This window comes from Panulirus ornatus, chromosome 11, assembly GCF_036320965.1.
Source record: "Panulirus ornatus isolate Po-2019 chromosome 11, ASM3632096v1, whole genome shotgun sequence".
Taxonomy (NCBI): Eukaryota; Metazoa; Arthropoda; class Malacostraca; order Decapoda; family Palinuridae; genus Panulirus; species Panulirus ornatus.
In genome coordinates, this window is record NC_092234.1 from 59,962,067 (window position 1) to 59,978,598 (window position 16,532).

The 16,532-nt window shown below is 42.8% G+C and overlaps 1 long non-coding RNA gene across 2 annotated transcripts in view; it reads left to right on the plus strand.

Annotated features, from left to right (window-relative positions):
- Positions 1 to 493: 493 nt before the first annotated feature.
- Positions 494 to 16,532, plus strand: part of LOC139751592 (uncharacterized) — a 139,318-nt gene continuing 123,279 nt past the window's right edge. For both annotated transcript variants that reach the window (XR_011713373.1, XR_011713374.1), the window contains exon 1: positions 494 to 960. This is a non-coding gene — a long non-coding RNA (uncharacterized lncRNA). The remainder of the gene's footprint in view (positions 961 to 16,532) is intronic.

Here is a 16,532-nt window from a genome sequence, read left to right on the forward strand (position 1 = left end):
TCGCTAACGCGGGGAATTATATACATATATATATCAAAACTTCCAACAGCCAGGATTGAACCCGGGACCCCTGCGTAACAGGCGGAGCGGTACCGCTAGGCTATGATTGCTCCCGCATGTTACGCAGGAGTCCCGGGTTCGATCCTGGCCGTTAGAGGTTTGTAGGTTCTGTGAAGGTGCGCGTTCATATATATATATATATATATATATATATATATATATATATATATATATATATATATATATATATATATATATATATATATATATATATACACACACACACACACACACACACACACACACACACACACACACACAAAGTAAATCTGTGAAATACCGAACCAAATCCGCCAGTGGCAGTTTGTATTCGTGTGGTCGAACATGCTCAAATGTTTCGAATATTAAATCTTCGATACACGCTTCCGGTGGACGCATGCGCAGTATGTGGGTGTGGCATACCCAGTGTGTTTACATTTGTTGACGAGAAAGCAGTACTGTTATTTCGTGTGCCGTTTCGTGTTTCGTTTCCCCCTACTAAGCAGTTTTTTTGGCTTTATCACATACCTTTTGTATTTGTTATAGCCATTTTGGGTCCTAGAGGAATGTGAGGGAAAAAAGACATGTCATACTTGAATATAAATCATACGTTCTAACTTAACGAGAAGCTCGGGGTGGTGTGTGATGCTCTCGTGTACGGTGTTATGAGGTGAACTTTCCCGGATGTTAGCAAAGAAAAGCTCAATCATCTGCTTTTTTTTAAAGTTCGACGTTGGTGCAGCGACGAGCGGATGGACCGTTGGTTTCATCAAGGACGCGGAGGCTGCTAGCAACAAGGAACCTTCGGGAAGTGTTAGCGGGAAGTGAAGCATTGTGCACTGCCCAGATTGTGGGTCGTCTTAGTCCAGACTTTCCACTGTACATCAAAGCAGTTACCAACTTATCTACAAGAACTACCAGGTTAGTTAATTAAAACATTATACAATACATTTATTCATATAATTTTATAGCAATATGATATTTTATTCTATATTAGTAGTGATTATTCATTATATCATTGATGTTATACATTATACAGTGGTATGCATATACTCTATATTCATCCATTGGTTAGTGTATACAATACTTGGCGATTGTAGCAGGCAGCCTTACCCCCTTTTAATCCCAGAAATCGAGGGTTAACTATACACACTTAAACCTGTCTAGGTCATCTTTTACTGACCAGTTTTCCAATTTTCCTTATGTTTCTCACACGTCTTTTTTGCGACGTCGTTTCTGATTCGTTGCTTGTGTTACATCTGTACTGTAACCTTAAGATAGCAGGCCAAGTATTTATCAAGATGAACGGTTTGATATCATCAACTATACTAACACTATAGATTTTACCTTGGCTATCATCAACTATATTAACACTATAGATTTTACCTTGGCTATCATCAACTATATTAACACTATAGATTTTACCTTGGCCATCATCAACTATATTAACACTATAGATTTTACCTTGGCTATCATCAACTATATTAACACTATAGATTTTACCTTGGCTATCATCAACTATATTAACACTATAGATTTTACCTTGGCCATCATCAACTATATTAACACTATAGATTTTACCTTGGCTATCATCAACTATATTAACACTATAGATTTTACCTTGGCTATCATCAACTATATTAACACTATAGATTTTACCTTGGCTATCATCAACTATATTAACACTATAGATTTTACCTTGGCTATCATCAACTATATTAACACTATAGATTTTACCTTGGCCATCATCAACTATATTAACACTATAGATTTTACCTTGGCTATCATCAACTATATTAACACTATAGATTTTACCTTGGCTATCATCAACTATATTAACACTATAGATTTTACCTTGGCTATCATCAACTATATTAACACTATAGATTTTACCTTGGCCATCATCAACTATATTAACACTATAGATTTTACCTTGGCTATCATCAACTATATTAACACTATAGATTTTACCTTGGCTATCATCAACTATATTAACACTATAGATTTTACCTTGGCCATCATCAACTATATTAACACTATAGATTTTACCTTGGCTATCATCAACTATATTAACACTATAGATTTTACCTTGGCCATCATCAACTATATTAACACTATAGATTTTACCTTGGCTATCATCAACTATATTAACACTATAGATTTTACCTTGGCTATCATCAACTATATTAACACTATAGATTTTACCTTGGCTATCATCAACTATATTAACACTATAGATTTTACCTTGGCTATCATCAACTATATTAACACTATAGATTTTACCTTGGCTATCATCAACTATATTAACACTATAGATTTTACCTTGGCTATCATCAACTATATTAACACTATAGATTTTACCTTGGCTATCATCAACTATACTAACACTATAGATTTTACCTTGGCTATCATCAACTATACTAACACTATAGATTTTACCTTGGCTATCATCAACTATACTAACACTATAGATTTTACCTTACCTTGACGTACCATCAACTATACTAACACTATAGATCTTACCTTAACATTCTGAACTCAAGAAAGAATTAATTGAATCAAGTAAAGGTGTCTGGGCAATCTTCATAATTTCCGTCTGGTGCAGTCTTCCCTTCATTAACATATGATTACCGCCCCTCTGCCCTTTAAGGCCAGCACCCAATTATCATGGCATTCTAATGTCATCCCTAGTGACATGCTGATTATTAATGATATTACTGGTGGTGGTGGAGGGGAAGCACCAGCCTCACTCAGGTTACTGGTGGTGGTGGTGGAGGGGAAGCACCAGCCACACTCAGGTTACTGGTGGTGGTGGAGAAGCACCAGCCTCACTCAGGTTACTGGTGGTGGTGGTGGGGAAGCACCAGCCTCACTCAGGTTACTGGTGGTGGTGGTGGTGGTGGGGAAGCACCAGCCACACTCAGGTTACTGGTGGTGGTGGTGGTGGAGAAGCACCAGCCACACTCAGGTTACTGGTGGTGGTGGAGGGGAAGCACCAGCCACACTCAGGTTACTGGTGGTGGGGGGGGAAGCACCAGCCTCACTCAGGTTACTGGTGGTGGTGGTGGTGGTGGGGAAGCACCAGCCACACTCAGGTTACTGGTGGTGGTGGAGAAGCACCAGCCTCACTCAGGTTACTGGTGGTGGTGGTGGGGAAGCACCAGCCTCACTCAGGTTACTGGTGGTGGTGGTGGTGGGGAAGCACCAGCCACACTCAGGTTACTGGTGGTGGTGGTGGTGGTGGAGAAGCACCAGCCACACTCAGGTTACTGGTGGTGGTGGTGGTGGAGAAGCACCAGCCTCACTCAGGTTACTGGTGGTGGTGGAGAAGCACCAGCCTCACTCAGGTTACTGGTGGTGGTGGAGAAGCACCAGCCTCACTCAGGTTACTGGTGGTGGTGGTGGTGGAGAAGCACCAGCCTCACTCAGGTTACTGGTGGTGGTGGAGAAGCACCAGCCACACTCAGGTTACTGGTGGTGGTGGTGGTGGGGAAGCACCAGCCTCACTCAGGTTACTGGTGGTGGTGGTGGGGAAGCACCAGCCTCACTCAGGTTACTGGTGGTGGTGGTGGTGGAGAAGCACCAGCCACACTCAGGTTATTGGTGGTGGTGGAGAAGCACCAGCCACACTCAGGTTGATGGTGGTGGAGAAGCACCAGCCTCACTCAGGATATTGGTGGTGGTGGTGGTGGTGGGGAAGCACCAGCCTCACTCAGGTTACTGGTGGTGGTGGTGAGGAAGCACCAGCCTCACTCAGGTTACTGGTGGTGGTGGTGAGGAAGCACCAGCCTCACCCCCCCTGCACCACTAGGTAGGTATCCCCAGTGGTGTGGCAGGATCTAGGTGGTATTCAGGGACTTCGCTGACAACTTAATACACCACTAAAGAAACATTATCGTGCTGAAGGCGTAATGGCACTTAAGTTTCCCCCGGCCCCTTGCTCTCCAATCATATCTTACCATTTTCCTTTACCTGAGCCCCACTTAATTTTAATTTGTATCGGAAGCGGCGCCGTAATACATTGCCTCGCGACAACCGGCCTCAGCTGTATGTTAACAAGCTCCTAATTTATGATGGTATCCAGGAATGCTACAGTTATTCTGATTTCTCGCCCACTCCTGGTGCTCAGCTTAAAGACTAACACACACACACACACACACACACACACACACACACACACACACAGAACCTTCAACGTGAAGGTATATGCACAGTCATCACTGGAAAGAAAATGTGATAGGCGAAAGTACTTACTGTTCTTATTTTCTCTTTCCAATGGTGATTGTGCATATGTATATATATATATATATATATATATATATATATATATATATATATATATATATATATATATATGAATAAGGAGAAAGAAGATTTAGTTCTCACGTATTCTCTGCTTGTTGAAGGGGCGTGTGTGGGAGAATAAACATCCCCTCCCCCTTTACTAAGCCTTGAATAAGAAGGAATACAAACGGCAACAGACCATTAGGTCCTTCGAGGTTGTTGTGATAGTGGAAGATACCAGGAACTCACAGATTTGTGTAATGGAAATCAGAAGTCATACAGGTAACTGAGAGAGAATAACCCACACACAGATCAGTATAACTAAGAAAGCACAAGTAATGTAAGTTTTGGTCTTCAGGAAAAGTGGTTATTAAAGCTGTTCTGAAACGTATCTATGGTTCTGCTTTCAACCACTCCAACTGGCAGATCCTTCCAATTGTTAACAATCCTGTTGAAGAAAGAGAACTTCGTCTCACTCGAGGTATAGCGTTGGCTTACGAGTTTTGTTTCCATTACTACGAGTGAAATAAGAGGAATCAAGTCTTAAGTAGCTTGTTAGATCTAAATGATCAAAGCCTTTGATGATTTTGAATGTTTGTATTAGATCAACTCTTTTTACTATCTCTTTTCTAAGCTACGTAAATAGATTCAGGTCGTTTAATCGGTGCTTGTAAGGTTTGCTTCTCAGTCCGGGAGTCATCCTGGCAGCTCGACACTGGACTCTATCCAGTCTGTCTATGTGTTTTTCAAGGAAGGTGACCAAGGTGACCAAACCTGAACACATTGACCAAAAGATGGAACAACAGAAGGAGCCAAGCGAAGACTGCTCATCCTTCTCGAAGGCTCAAGCTGGGGTGTAGATGTAGATGGGAGTCTCTTAGGAATAGAGTCAGGGTTTAGTGTGATGACGAAAGCCACGGAAGGGGTAGCACTACGACTGAAGCAAGAGTCGCAGGAATGTGTGAAAGCATGGGAGAAAGTGAGCGTCAAGGGTGATGTGAATGAAAATGAAAGTGAATTGCGAGATATTTTTACTTTTTTAGTGGTGCACCAAAGAAATTCATATATTTATATCATCTTCATCTTTCATCTTCACCAGTCTTTCATCAGTCTGTCAGTTTTTCATCAGTTTGCTAGTTATTCATCAGCCAGCCAGTCTTTCATCAGTTTACCAGCCTTTCATCAGTCTGCCAGTCATTCATCAGTCTGTCAGACTTTCATCAGTTTACCAGCCTTTCATCAGTTTGCCAGTCTTTAATTAGTCTACCAGATTTTCATTAGACTACCAGTCTTTCATCAGTGTACCAGACTTTCATCAGTTTACCAGACCATCAGTCTGCCAGTCTTTCACCATTATTTTTCTGTGTTGAAGGCTCCGGTCATGGACAAAAGTCCACATCAAGGCTGGGCCGTCATTGAAATATAGAGAAACGGAAAAAGAAAAGACAAGGGAAAAGTATTTACGAATTTTGGATGACGTGAAAGACCATGTTTTGAAATGTGCCTGGTCATAATTATTGGAAAAGACATGAGAAGGTAGTGAGTTCCAAAGCCTCGACGTGCAGGGAAAAAAGCAGGTATCAAAATGGCCCACTCTTGAGTTGTCGATGGCCACACAGTAATTATGTGTCGTAGCAGCTTGCCGATTATTGCTTGTTCTAGTTAGTGGTAGGGGCACACAAGCAACCAGCTCTCGGGAGCAAAAACCAAACTGTTACCTATAGAAGAGGGAAAGTGAACCAACATTGTGGCGGTAGGGCAAGGGGGGTCAAGTTTGAAAGTTAGCCTGGGACATTTTATAAGGTGGACCGCTTTCGACTCAACTCTTGTCAAGTAAGGAGACAGTCTACCAGTCTTTCATCAGTCTGCCAATGCTTCATCAGTTTGCCAGTGTTTTACTAATTATGATATGTCAATACGTGAACCATGAGACTTCATTACGATCCTCCACCTCGATCTTTACATCTTTCTTACGCTTTTTACAAATCTAGATACATGAGAGATGGAATTTCTGTATGCCACTTGTTATATATTTCACTGATAATAACCAATAAACTATCAATATAGGACCCGTTACTACGGAAGCAATAGTGACTGTTTTTTATATCTTTTCTCATTACAGTTTGAAGGGTTATATCCAGTAATCACCCCCAAGTAATCAAGGTGAGACTAATTGAACAGTCATTCAGTGCACATCTCTCATCTCGTTCTTAGATATCAGAATAACAATTGCGAACTTCCACTGCTTGGACCCTTTCCTCTTCTCGTAATGATTTATTGGACAGCTTTAACAAACGAGGTGAATCTAAGGTGACAAGCAATCCTGGTGTCACAATGTAGGTATTCCCTCACACGTCTGTATGCCAGTGAACGAGAGTTGCTCCAATTGAAGTGAGATGTAGTAACAGTATGACACAGTAAAGGTCAAGAGAATATTGACTTTCCGGTAATACGTCGGGGCAGTTCAAACTTAGGTTATGATTGGTTATGGTAGAAAGTAACTGGTATATGATTGGCTGACGGGTGAAAAGGAGAGATGATATGATATAGAGACAGAGGTGAACTAAGAGGATATCATCCAGACAGCAGGTTGTTCGGGGTCTATTGTATTTCCTCTCACAGCTGTGATACGTACAGCTGGCGGGGGCAGCACGTAGAGATGGACAAGCCGTGCGAGGGTTCCAGCAATAGCCTGAGTCTTGCGTTATTTATCACCTGCCGGACAACCTACCCTCCAGGCGGTGTGACCTGTCTCATCTTTATTATCATGTGAATATCCAAATATATATTGATAATGATGTGTGTGTGTGTGTGTGTGTGATGACTCTTTTTGTATCAAGGGGAGAGTGTTACTCTTGTGTTGCCCCGTCTCTTAACTTTGTATGATGTACCACAGTTACTCCTATGAATGTACACACACACACACACACACACACACACACACACACACACACACACACACACACACACCGACCTAAGCAAAGCACCCATTTATTCGACCAGGTCTAAGCGGAGGATGATCACCTGGGTCTGGTAGTGGCCGATTGCTTGCCCTGCAACCGTGGGCCTGAGCTTATGCTGGCCTTTGCTGCCTCATGGTCAGTCACACTAACCACTATACCACGGGGGCCCATGTGTGTGTGTGTGTGTGTGTGTGTGTGTTTCATATGGGGACCCATCTCTTGAACGTTCTCTATCATATAGCTTCATAAATTTCTGTATACTGTCTGCATTAACCACTTCTTCAGTCATTTGATTCCATTCATCCGCCACTCATATACTATAATTCCTCACATCTTTTTAAACAAGTTTCTTTTTTAATTTCATGTGATCTTCTGGTTGCTCTGTCCCTACATCTATCGAAGAAATGTTCACTGTTACGTCATCAATCTGTTTTTAAAGACTTATAGGTTGTTATCAGGTCAAGTCATACTCTTCTCTCTTCCAAGGTGGAGAAATTCAAAGCTTCCAGCTTGTAACACGGTTATCTTAATTTTGTTTATCTTTGTTGCTCTCCCCAGGACCTTTTCTATTAGTTCTGTGTGCGTCTTCAGGTGTGGTAGCCAAACTTGAAAAGTATATTCTAGTTTTGGCCTAAGATCGTTACACCACGATTGGCTTGAATTGAACTCTTGGTGTAACGGTCTTAGCCGTTGGTTGGCGGTAATATAGAGCTGGGTTCGATCCTTGTCCTTGTGTGTCATAGAAGGCGACTAAAAGGGGCGGGATCGAGGAGCTGGAAACACCCCCCCCCCCTCTTTTTGTACTTCAATTTCTGAATGATGAAAAAAAGAGGAAGACGCCAAACGGGAAGTGCTCATCCTACTTAAAGGCTCAGGCTGGGGTGTTTGGATGTAACCAAGTAAGCAGTACACAGAAGCAGTGATTATAGTTACTCAGATACATAGACCACACAGACCCAGAGTCCAAGAGAGGTGGTTTGACCTCAGCAGTACTAAAAAAAAGATGCAGTCCCCTCTAAAGCAGTGGAAGAGAAAGCGAGTGAAGCGAAGGTTCTCTCCCCAACCTCTACTTGGATTTATAGGTAGGGCCTTCGAATTTAGGTCTAGGGAAAATCATCATTAATCTTTTCAATTCACTGGTTCGCTCCCGTCTTGAAAATTGCTCTCTTTTTTGGTCACCCTGCGTAAGCAAGGCAGACAGAATGGAGAGAGTGCCTCATAGAACTACTAAGGTGATTTTCGGGCTGAAAAACAAATTCTATGAGAGCCGACCAAACGCCTTGAGTCTATTTAGCTTAGAAAAGAGAAGGTTAAGAGGAGGATCTAACACAAGTATTCAGAATAATCAAAGACTTGGATCATCTTGAGCGAACAAGCTACTTAAGACTTGATTCGTCTGATTTCATTCGTAGTAATGGATACAAACTCGTGGACAAACGATTTCCGACGAACGAGGCGAAGTACTTTTTTTTTTTTTGAATGGTACTATAGATACGTCCTCCAGATACGGTTAAGAATAGACTTGATAAATATTTTGCTTCAAGTCCACGACTTGACAGTATTTGCGTCTCCTTAGTTACGATGACAGTATGTAAGTTATTCTTTACGAATTATCTGTATGCCTTCCAAACTTTTACCTCACTAATCTGTGAGTTACTGAAATCTTCCACTATTAGAAACAGCCTCGAAAGGACCCAATGGTATGCTGCTGTTTGAATTCCTTTGTATTCTTTGTCCCATGGTACAGATCTTCGTCCCATGGTATACAAAAGCTGCCAATCTGTTTCTCATCTTACAGTAACATATATATGAAATCTGTGTCGGTACTTAACCTCAGGTATTGGATATTGTTGCCTCTGGGTGGTTTACATACATTTACGTCTAGTGATGGTGGGAATTATCAAGGTCTGCCTCCTTCCCGATGTCTTATGGTTCACCACAGGAAGATGGATGGATCATGAGGAACTCCTACACCTGCACTGTGCCCGTGTCTCACTCTATTTCTCGTTCTTTTATGTATCAGATCATCGGATTTCCTGCTTGTGTCTATGGGTCTGTGTATCGCTCTGTAGTTTGTATTCTTATCATTTATTGTTCATTTCTAGATAGACGGGAAAACAGGCTTCCCTTCTGCACTGTCATATCCAACTACACGTTATAGCTTTTTCTTGTATAAGAGAACGCCTCTTTTATTCTCCTGCAGATGTTGTGCCTCGGGATTTCTGTTACAGTTAGTATCAATTTCTGTTGTGTGTGTTTATATCTGTGACTGAAATCATGTTCATATCCGTGTTTTACGTATCAGCCAACGTAATCACTGTATGAATTCTTCACTGGATGTTTTCGACAAATCGTATTGAGAATAATTATTCAGCTGTTCCTGTTTGTATGTTATTGGTGTGAGTGTGTGTCCTGTCTGGTGTGCGTCAGCTGATGTCGCGCCCTGATTTTCCTGACTGACCCACGGTGTATCCATGACCTACTCGACCTACGGAATCTCTGGCCTTCCTGTGGATTCTTGAGCCTACTCGATCTATGGTTCCTTGACCTTCCTGACCTACGGATCCATGACCTACCCGACCTATGGGTCTCTGACCGACCTGACCTAACTTTACCTGCCCAGGTAAGACCGTCATCTAACCTGAGTCATGTTAGAGTCAATTTTGAACCGTCCATCTCGGGTGATCGCACTTTATGCCTGTAGTTCGTTTTACGTTATAACGATATATTCTGACACCGCTGCTGCGCGGGCTGCACGAGTAACACTGAGCCGCAAACCCATTCCCAGTAGATCAGGCCTTGTCTCTACATCACAGTCTTGCCAACCATCACTAGACTCTGTATTGTGCAGCTTGGGACTCGTGTATCACTGTACCGTTTGCGACGCCGATGATTTTCTGGTGATAAGTTCCACTCTGGTGGTGTGTCCTGGTGAGAGATATGATGAATCATCTACAACATTGACCCCATTTTACTGGCAGCTTAAGACTTAACCTCTTCCTTATTGTGTCCATCATCCCTTATTCGTATACGACATTATACATAACCCTGTGACGTAGGTTGATGTAGAATGTTCTGTGTTCCTGCATACAATATATGAAACACATTTTCTAAGTCAGAGACAGTTATCTGCCTGTGAAGACCATTATGATTCGGTCGATGTATCTGAATCTTGGTTAGATGTAGTAAACAGATGTCCTTCCCGAGTACGGAGCAGTTCCAGGTTCCACTGTGTTCAACAGTGGTAGTGGGAGGGGATGACCAGCTCTTAGTTACACCTCATATTAATCCTGTGTTGCAAATTGTTGAGGCTGGAGATAATACCGAGAAAGGTTTTGTGGGGATTAAAGTTAAGTGTTGTAAAGAATAACAGTTGGATTAGTTTACACAATCATCAGAGGTAGACGAAAGACTCCATGGCCGGTTAACATGACCTGATCTTAGTGGGAGGTTCATCATACAGGTACGTACGTGGGGGAAAATCTCCTTCCAGTAGCTCTGAGCGTGGACGCTCGCTAGACTTACTTGATAGTGTCCAAATACAATTTGTTGAGACACCAGCTCGCGACGAGAACGTAGTAAACTTATTTCTAGCCACAAATAAAGATCTTATCTGTAGTGTTGAAGTTGGAGAAAAGTTTTGTACTAGTGATCACCGAGAAAGGACTTCTGAGTCAATCGTCAGTGCCTCTTGTATTGCTGGCCAGCACGAGAGAGTCGTGAAAGAAAATATGTTTTTTACTTCCACATTTTTTTATGATCTTCGCTTTGTTCTCGACAGGCAAATCTGGGGTGACATCGTCGGTGAAAATGGTATGGAAGTAGCTGGGACAACCTCCAGTAAAGCATTCAGTGTAGCAGATGACACTCCTGTGCTCATGCGTAGTACACGGGTTGGATTCCAAAGCTAAACCAAGGTGGTGGAAACAGTGGCTTGAGGACCTGCTCGTTTTCTATGAAAGTGGCATGATAAGAAATTTATAGAGAACAGTAACTATCATATAGGATTGAAGAACGTAATTTTGCATAAAAAGACCAGAAACTTGTACGTCAATGTGAGTGTCGTTATGAAGCGTATATTGCCGAAAATAGCAAAAGCAACTCCAACATATTCTCTGACAATGTTAGAAGCAAGTCATTATCCGTGCAGCTGGTCCACTAATAACGGATACCGGTAACGGTTGAGAACGCGCCTCATATCCTGGATCTAGTTCCATTGCCAACAGAAGAGAATATTCTCCAGCTTGTTGACGTAGAAATTAAAGGTATACCATCAGCACCAAACGAAATTAAAGTGTTCGAAACAGCAGGCTCAGATGTTTTATCTGATGACGTGAAAAGAGGCGAAACATGAGGTCGCTAAGTAGTTGACGGCTCTCTGGAATAAGTAACTTGCTTTTGGGAAAATTCCTGAAGATCTGAAGTTAGACAACGTAACGATGATGTTCGAAAAAAGGTGATAAGTCTCTACTCGAAAATTATCCGTCATTTAGTTAAAGGACTTTTATGGAAGCCATTATTCGAGATAAGATTGTAAATCATTTAGGGAATCATCGCTTGATAAACGATTATCAGCATGGTTAATGATGATGAAAGTAAAGCAGTTGGTGCTAGCTATTTAGATGTTCAGAGAGCATCTGATTAACTCCCATATTAGTGATTACGAGAAAAAGTTAAATCAAGTGGTGCAGATAAGGTTATACTTCGGTGGTTAGAGAATTGGTTGACTTACCAGTAATAGGAGTAGGAATTCATGGTCAAACCTCATAATGGTTGTACGTAACAAGTGGTGTGCTGCAGGGATAAGTCTTGGGACCGGTTCTCTTTCCCTTTCTATACTGTTGATATAGATGATAGGCTGCATTGTAAGATCTCAAAAGTCTCAGATGATACTAAGTTGGTATCTCGATCAATGCAAAGTTGTTCACGTCATTAGTAGAAATGTGAGGATGCCGGCTATAGTATCACTTCTCTTGCGCTACAAAACTTAAATGAGGAAAAAGACTTGTCAGTAATAACTTCTGGCGCGCTAAAGCTAAGTAACCAGAGCAGTGAAAAAAGGCGAACTAGATTCCTAGAGTTATAGGCAGGGCTTTCAAATTTACATTTAACGAAATGATCTTCACTCTATACAGGTCACTAGTGCGTCCTTATCTTGAATATTGCGTGTGATTTCGTTGTCCTTATTTGAAAAAAAGAAAGACTAACTGGAGAGAGTGTAGTGGCGAGCAACCAAGATGATATCCGGACTGAGAAAGGATCCTGTGAGATGCTACTACACGCCTTAGATTGAATTAACTAGTAAAAAGTAGGTTACGAGTTGATTTGATAATGGTATTCATAATAATCTTGATAAAAGCATCTACTTAAGATTACATATGTCTGATATCACTCGCAGTAATGGATACAAACTCGTGGGCAGCAAACGTTTATCTTCGAATTAGGCGAAGTACTTTATCTTCGACAGGATTGTTAACAAAATGGAATGACTTACAAGTTAGCGTAATTGAAAGTAGTACCACAGACACGTTTAGAAATAAACGTGATAAATATTTTGCTTCGAGTCCACGACTTGTATTTGCGCCTCCATAATAATTACATGTGAAGATTACTGTGCAAGTATTTGTCCTTTAGTCATCTGTTTGCTTCACTACTCCCACTACACCATCGTCTGACATTTTTGATCATTACCACCATCAACACCAGCCTTGAGGGGACACAGTGGTCTGCTGCTGTTGCAATTTCTTTGTCTCGCCACCAGCAGCGTTGACTGCACCTCATGGCTACCGTTACCAACGTGTCACGTTCCTGACGCAGGGTGATCATGGTCCTCTGCTGTTACTGTTACACCTGTGTCACATTCCTGACGCAGGTGATCATGGTCCTCTGCTGTTACTGTTACACCTGTGTCACATTCCTGACGCAGGGTGATCATGGTCCTTGTGTGTATGCCGGTGAAGTTGTCTGGTGTGTCTAGTTCCTCATGTATCTGGTGCAGTAGTCCCAAGTATCTTGCCTCCTCCCCTTCCTGCTCGTCCTGTCTTCCCGTCTATCGACCTGTCTGGAGCCAAGGTCTATGTCTTGACGGGAGGCTGGTGATAGCCACGCAATGTTGTCGTTCTGGGAATTTGGCTTTTACCTGACTGACTTCTGTGCTTCAGAGGTTGCCCCTGACTCTCACACCAGCAGCTGGTATCACTCTCCCAGGCTGCCTTTCACTCTCACACCAGTAACTGGTATTACTCTCCCAGGCTGCCTCTGACTCTCACAGCAGCAGGTCGTATCACTGCCGTATATGTGATCATCTTCATAACCCGCCATCTTCAGCTGTCGGGCCTACACGTGCTGGTGCCATGTTCCTCCCTGCCAGTAACTGTTGCTGCGGTGGTGTCCTGAGGCAGCGTTGGCCTTAATGATGTTCCAGTGTTGCCAAGGGATCATCTGCAGGCTCGAGGATCATCCCTACAAACGGAGGTGGAAATAAGGACAGTGGGAGGGAGGAGAACCTACCGATGACAGTGCCAGTAATATGTGAGTTTAACACAAGAACCTGGTAGCTCAGGTAGCGAGCTGGAGGCGATGACGAGCGACGACCTGCCAAAATGTATCCAACAGAGAAATTTCCGACACTAGAGGCAGTGACGCCACCTGCTTCCCTCAGCTCCTGTAAAGTATCGGTGGAAGATAAACACGTCTGGGGATGTGAAAGATAAAACGACGTAGTGACATCATTTAGCCTGACGAAGATTTATTAAGATGACAACAGGGGAAGGGATGGCCCGTTAGTCAACAGTTACTTATGCTACGTGGCGATCACGTCTGTCATGATTGGTCGTCTGTGGTCTTTGTCGGTTAACTGTTGTCTGCCTCGGTTAACGGTCGTCTGTAACGGTTAACGGTCGTCTGTAACGGTTAACGGTCGTCTGTAACGGTTAACGGTCGTCTGTGCCGGTTAACGGTTGTCTGTAACGGTTACCAGTCGTTGGTACCGGTCAGTTCATGTACTGAGTGTGAGTCCAGTGAGCATGAAGGTGGTATGACATTCCTGTACCAGAGGAGGGAGGGAGGTAGAGTGTCCTGCATGAGAAGAATAATACGCTGTCACAGGCAGCGACGGGCACACAAGGGAGAGTGCGCCGTCAGAGACACAGGGAGGGAGATGGCCCCTCACTCTTACATACGTGGGAGGAAGAAAGAGGAGTGGAACAGGGAGAGAGAGAAGGAGAGTGGTGGTGAGGCGACAAAATCCCTTCTGATCGTTTCCAAATTTCTACCTGGGTGTGGGTTTTCCCGGTGCAGTCTTGAGGCTCCTCGCTCAAATAATGACATCATTTGTGTGCAGTTGTCCCCGGGGCTCTGCATCCGGGTGAGGGAATGGTGTGACTATGGTGTCCTGGAAGATCTGGTGAAGAGATTATGTTCTCCAGGAGATGGTGTACGGGATCTGTGGCTCTCGGCTTTTCAGCTGAAAGTTGAAATATTCATTTCTTGTGTAAGTGGTAGATGTTTTGGTCACCCAGTGTTGCTGTGTGCAATGATTGTAAGCCACGATACATAAGGTGAAATGGCTCTGGATCGATAGGAAGCGTTGTAGTGGGGACTGTGCTTTAGCTTAAGTTTTGTGAACACATAAGGTGCAGAACAGGTGTTGTGACCCTTGTTAACTAACAAGATCAGTCATCCTCCCGACAAGTGTGGCGAAGTGTTGGCCACTTGTTCTTTTCTTGCCACTTTTTGGGGCTGAAATTCGATCTCATTATTATCACACAGTAATGTTATCACAAAAATAATGTTTTCATTATTTATTAGCGCGAAATATATATAAAAAAAAGAAAAAAACAAGTTAAGTCAAATACGGTAATTACTCGAAAAATCTTTAGATATTGTAGTACGTTATATAATGAACCATTGATCCATCTCCCAGAAGGTAAGAACAGTACTGGTTGGGTAGATAGAGATATGTTGGGTGGATAGATATAGTGGAGGGTTTGTTTCCCTGGCATATGTGGCAGTTTGGCTGTTGCTCGCGTGTGAATGCCACGGAGGAAGCACTTGTGTAGGATGTTCAAGAAGGCCTTTGTCTTCCAGTAGGTGTGGCAGTAGGGGTGTATATCCCCGGAAGATGTGGTGGAAGGATTACATCGAGTTAGCAGATAGAATAAGGGACTGGACATGTATTGTTGATGGACGGTTATGGTTCCTTGCTAAATGTGGTGTGGTTGATAAGCTGTAGGTCTGCAGTAGGGAGATCTACAGCTACAGCTACAACTCTAATGTTTGTGATAGAGGGTTTGTGCCTCCTTGTGGGTTTAGTAAAGGGATGTGGATCCCACATGATTAAGGCAGAGTGGTGATTATCTTCAGGCACGTAAACTCAGGAGTCGTATCCTTGTCATCTGTATGGGGAGCGGAGTGTAGCTATTTCTTCGGTAGGCAAGATGACCTGACCCCTTTTGAATGCAATGAGGAGGTTGTATCACTCCTGTACCTGTGACAAAAGGGTTGAGGCTCTCTCCTAGTTAGCGAGGAACTGTCGACCATCCGTAAGTGTGATTACCTTGTGATTCTGCAGCAGTTCGTTAGACATTGTTTCTCTTATTGGCATAGTTGTGACCATCTTGTTAGGTGTAGTAGGGTTGCTGTAGCTCCACGACAGACTTGGTATGGAAGATGTAACCCCATAATGGTGGGGCTACGAACATAATGGTAGGGCTACGAACATCATTCAGTGAACACTTGGTAGTGCAGACGAGTAAAGCAGATCTACCAGTGTTGCTGTGGCTATGACCGTTACTTGCCAACTCCACAACACTGGGCAGGATTGGAGTTCTCTTCGAAGATCAACCTACGGTTAACTTGACGGTTTTCATGGCATCAGAGGGACACAGGAATCAGTCAGGTGAAAGTTTATCCATTGCAAGAATTTTTTTCTTTTGTGTGTGTGTGTGTGTGTGTGTGTGTGTGTGTGTGTGTGTGTATGTTTGTGTGCGCTAGTAATACATGTATTTTTACAAAATTTATTCATACTCCTATTTAAGCTCCAGTGACATAGACAACATGTAAATTTAGTCAAAATTGTCACATATCAAGTGACTTCAAGAAAAAGAAAATCCACAAAACTCTATTAATATTCCCTGATACAGATGGATGATGAGGTTACCTCTCATGCATGGCTCTATATGTTTTAATGTACCCTCGCTCATGGTCAGGCAGTAGGGAGGGGAATAGACCCGCTTTATTAAACCG